Raw genomic sequence first — 5,850 nt, 5'->3', positions numbered from 1 at the left:
GCTGTTCGGAGCCTGGCCAGCCAGCCAGCCAGTATGGCTTGACCTCCCCCACCCCATCCTACCCAGGACCCAGGCACTAACATACTCATAATTATTTGTCACCCCCACTGAATCAGGTGTTCCATTTCTCCAGGAGCTCTTAGCCTGATTGAAGAAGGAAGAGTGGGGAGCAGGGAGGAAGCCTCAGGACCAGATGTGAATCTCAAAGCTAGCGGACTTCTTCTATTCGCCTTCTGGTCTATGTTGCCCAGGCTGGTCTCAAACATCCGGTTCAACCGATCCTTCTGCCTCGGCCTCCCAAAGTGTTGGGATTACAAACGTGAGCCACCGCGCCTGGTCAGAAGCCACGTTTTTTATATAAAAGTTGTATAACCCTAATAATATAATCCTCTGATCTCTGGCCACTGTTGCCATTCCTAAAAATATCCGTAGGGGAAGCTGGATGGCTTGTGAGGGATTCCAGGGATCCAAAGTGATTCGAAAAGCTAAAGAGGCACCATTTGTCCCCAGTGGAATGGCACGTTTTGCAGTAGTTGCTGCATATGGATTATGCAAATTGAAGAGCAGGGGAAATACTAAAATATAACATCACCTGATCCACATGCGTATGGCAGTCCAACTTTGTTGTAGCAGCAATGACTGTTGGTATGGGCTATTCCATGTATCCGGATTTCTATGCAAAACTTAAACCTTAGAAGAAGAGATGTTGTCTTTGTCTTGTTGGAGGAGCTTGACTCATTAATGAGTCATCTCATTATTGAAGTTACATGTTTATGTTGAAAATAAATTATTTGGGTAGGTTCAGATGATACTACGGTATTTTGAATATTCACTTCCTTTCGTGTAGGCTTGATTTGCCTGGTGACCAAATTATTAGTGACTAGTTCACTAACTAGATCATTCAGGGTAGTCAAGTTACACAAGAAACACGTCACCTAAATGCACTTGATGGTGTTAAAATGTCCAACTTCTTAAACTGTTAAGAAGAAATGAATACTAAGGAAGATAGCAAGCCAATCCTGAAGTACTCCCAGTTTGCTGCAGAATCTTGCATGCTTTGAATGTTAAGAGTCCAATTTACAGAAGAACATTCCATGCTCATGGGTAGGAAGAATCAATATCGTGAAAATGGCCATACTGCCCAAGGTAATTTATAGATTCAATGCCATCCTCATCAAGCTACCAATGACTTTCTTCACAGAATTGGAAAAAACTACTTTAAAGTTCATATGGAACCAAAAAAGAGCCTGCATCGCCAAGTCAATCCTAAGCCAAAAGAACAAAGATGGAGGCATCACGCTACCTGACTTCAAACTATACTACAAGGCTACAGTAACCAAATAGCATGTTACTGGTACCAAAACAGAGATATAGACCAATGGAACAGAACAGGGCCCTCAGAAATAATGCTGCATATCTACAATTATCTGATCTTTGACAAACCTGACAAAAACAAGAAATGGGGAAAGGATTCCCTATTTAATCAATGGTGCTGGGAAAACTGGCTAGCCATATGTAGAAAGCTGAAACTGGATCCCTTCCTTACACCTTATACAAAAATTAATTCAAGATGGATTAAAGACTTACATGTTAGGCCTAAAACCATAAAAACCCTAGAAGAAAACCTAGGCAATACCATTCAGGACATAGGCATGGGCAAGGACTTCACGTCTAAAACACCAAAAGTAATGGCAACAAAAGCCAAAATTGACAAATGGGATCTAATTAAACTAAAGAGCTTCTGCACAGCAAAAGAAAATACCATCAGAGTGAACAGGCAACCTACAGAATGGGAGAAAATTTTTGCAATCTACTCATCTGACAAAGGGCTAATATCCAGAATCTACAATGAACTCAAACAAATTTACAAGAAAAAAGCAAACAACCCCATCAAAAAGTGGGCAAAGGATATGAACAGACACTTCTCAAAAGAAGACATTTATGCAGCCAAAAAACACATGAAAAAATGCTCATCATCACTGGCCATCAGAGAAATGCAAATCAAAACCACAGTGAGATACCATCTCACACCAGTTAGAATGGCAATCATTAAAAAGTCAGGAAACAACAGGTGCTGGAGAGGATGTGGAGAAATAGGAACACTTTTACACTGTTGGTGGGACTGTAAACTAGTTCAACCATTGTGGAAGTCAGTGTGGTGATTCTTCAGGGATCTAGAACTGGAAATACCATTTGACCCAGCCATCCCATTACTGGGTATATACCCAAAGGATTATAAATCATGCTGCTATAAAGACACATGCACACGTATGTTTATTGCGGCACTATTCACAATAGCAAAGACTTGGAACCAACCTAAATGTCCAACAACGATAGACTGGATTAAGAAAATGCGGCACATATACACCGTGGAATACTATGCAGCCATAAAAAATGATGAGTTCATGTCCTTTGTAGGGACATGGATGAAACTGGAAACCATCATTCTCAGCAAACTATCACAAGGACAAAAAACCAAACACCGCATGTTCTCACTCATAGGTGGGAATTGAACAATAAGAACACATGGATACAGGAAGGGGAACATCACACACCAGGGACTGTTGTGGGGTGGGGGGAGGGGGGAGGGATAGCATTAGGAGATATACCTAATGTTAAATGATGAGTGAATGGGTGCAGCACACCAGCATGGCACATGTATACATATGTAACAAACCTGCACGTTGTGCACATGTACCCTAAAACTTAAAGTATAATAATAATAAAATAAAAATAAAAATAAAGAGTCCAATTTACTGCAGTTAATTTAACTTTTTTTCTGTCTGTCTTGTGGACTGGCTGGCTCTTTTAGAACTCTTTCAAAAAAGTGCATGAAATATAACTTGCAAAGCCTCCCACAACTGACGGTATTGTGTGCGTGTGTTTAAACCAAATCTAGAAATCTTACAACAGACCTGCATAGTATTAGTATTGATTAAAGAACCACAATTGTAAACATGAGAAAACCTTAATTATGGATTTCAGTTTGGCACTTTTGTAATTGCAGAATTACATTTTTGCTGCTGTTATATTAGAATAATTTTTCAGTGTCATCTTGAAATAGAAATGTGTATTTTAAGCACCCATGCAAAGGTAAATGAAAAACACTTTTTTCTCCATAAGAATCATAAACATTAAACTAAACAAATTACCTATGACGGAATTGATTTACAACTATCCACTTTGAGTTAATGGAATTAAATTTATAGATGATATAAGCTACTTCCACATGAAATTTCAAAAATGTCAATATAATGTCCAAACAGGAATGGAGACATGAAATTATTTAAAATAAAATGTCCACTTGAATATTTTAAATACTCAGTCATAACTATATTAGAAAACATAATGAAGGTGTCCAATGTTTGCCTAGAATTACTGTGATACTTATGTCAAAGTCAAATAAAACATAGAGATGAATCTCTAAATTTAAAGCAATTGATTTAGAAAGTAAGAATTGCAATCCAGGGCATACACACAGATGAGACAGATAGGCGTCTTCAATATATGTGAAGTACAAAGAGAAGATTGGGGGTTTTATAAAAAGGAGAAATGTTACACATTGTTTTGAAAGAAATTTTATTGGTTTTAGTAAGGTTTGGGGGAGCTTGCAAGCTAGGATTGGTGAGAGATGGCAGCAGGTAAAATTAGTCTTAGAGTCACAGTAGGTTGTTTCAGCAGCCATTAGATAAAACTGGTCTCCGTTTACAAGAGGCAGTTTCAGCAGCCAGGCTTGCAGAGAGTTACCTTTTTGGAGACAGAGGGTCTCCCTATGTTGCTCAGTCTGGTCTCCAACTCCTGATCTCAAGTGATCCTCCCACTTCAGCCTCCCAAAGTGTTAAGATTACAGGCACGAGCAACCACACCCAGCTCATTTCTTTTATTTATTTTATTTTAATTAATTAATTAATGTATTTATTTATTTTTTGAGATGGAGTCTCGCTCTGTCGCCCAGGCTGGAGTGCAGTGGCACAGTCTTGGCTCACTGCAAGCTCCGCCTCCCGGGTTCACACCATTCTCCTGCCTCAGGGGATCATTATTTATTCCATACAATAAAGCATTGTATGAAGCCAATGTCACCTTAATACCAAAACCAGGAAAGGACATACAAAAAAGAAAACTACAGACCAGTACCACTGATGAATATACATGCAGAAATCCCCAACAAAATACTAGCTAACCCAATCCAACAGCATATCAAGAAGATAATCCACCATTGTCAAGTGGGTTTCACACCAGGGATGCAGGATAGGTCAACATACACAAGTCAATAAATGTGATACATCACATAAACAGAATTAAAAACAAAAATCACATGATCATCTCAATAGATGCTGAAAAAGCATTTGACAAAATCTAACATTTCTTTATGATTAAAACCTTCAGCAAAATCGACATAGAAAGGACATACCTTAATGTAATAAAAGCCATCTATGACAGACCCACAGCAAACATTACACTGAATGGGGAAAAGTTGAAAACATTGTCCCTGAGAACTGGAACAAGACAAGGATGCCACTTTCACCACTTCTATTCAACATAGTAGTGGAAGTTTTAGCCAGAGCAATCAGACAAGAGAAAGAAATCAAGGGCGCCCAAATCAATAAAGAGGAAGTCAAACTGTCCCTGTTCACTGATGATATGATTGTATACCTAGAAAACCCTAAAGACTCATCCAGAAAGCTCCTAGAATTGATATATAAATTCAGTAAAGTTTCAGGATACAAACTCAATGTACACAAATCAGTAGCACTGCTATACATCAACAGTGACCAAGCTGAGAATCAAATCAATACAAGCTTTTACAATAGCTGTAAAAAAATACTTAAGAATATTCTTACCCAAGGAGGTAAAGGACCTCTACAAGGAAAACTACAAAACACTGCTGACATCATAGATGACACAAACAAGTGGAAACCCATCCCATGCTCATGGATGGGTAGAATCAATATTGTGAAAATGACCATACTGCCAAAAGCAATCTACAAGTTCAATGCAATTCCCACCAAAATATCATCATCATTCTTCACAGAACTAGAAAAAAACAATTCTAAAATTCATATGGAACAACAACCAAAAAAAAAAAAAAAAAAAAAAAACTCGCATAGCCAAAGCAAAACTTAGCAAAAAGAACAAATCTGGAGGCATCACATTACCCATCTTCAAACTATACTACAAGGCTATAATCACCAAAACATCATGGCACTGACATAAAACTAGGCACATAGACCAATGGAAAAGAAGAGAGAATCCAGAAATAAAGCCAAATAATTACAGCCAACTGATTTTTGACAAAGCAAACAAAAACATAAAGTGGGGAAAAGACACCCTAGTTAACAAATGGTGCTGAGATTATTGGCAAGCCACAGGTGGAAGAATGAAACTGGATCCTTGTCTCTCACTTTATACAAAAATTGACACAAGATGGATCAAAGATTTAAATCTAAGACCTAAAACCATAAAAATTCTAGAAGATAACATCAGAAAAATGCTTCTAGACATTCACTTAGGCAAAGACTTCATGGCCAAGAACCCGAAAGTAAATGCAACAAAAACAAAAATAAATAGATGGGACTCAATCAAACTAAAAAGCTTTTGCACAGCAAAAACAATCATCAGCAGAGCAAACAGACAACCCACTGAGTGAGAGAAAATCTTCACAAACCAAGCGTCTGACAAAGGACTAATATCCAGAATCTACAAGGAACTCAAATCAGCAAGAAGAAAGCAAACAATCTCATGAAAGAGTGGGCTAAGGACATGAACAGACAATTCTCAAAAGAAGATATACAAATGGCCAACAAACAGGAAAAAATGCTTAACATCACTAATGATCAGGGAAATGTAAAT

Source organism: Pongo pygmaeus, chromosome 9 (genome assembly GCF_028885625.2).
Source record: "Pongo pygmaeus isolate AG05252 chromosome 9, NHGRI_mPonPyg2-v2.0_pri, whole genome shotgun sequence".
Lineage (NCBI taxonomy): Eukaryota > Metazoa > Chordata > Mammalia > Primates > Hominidae > Pongo > Pongo pygmaeus.
The sequence above is the reverse complement of the archived record's forward strand: the minus strand, read 5'-3'. Positions refer to the sequence as shown.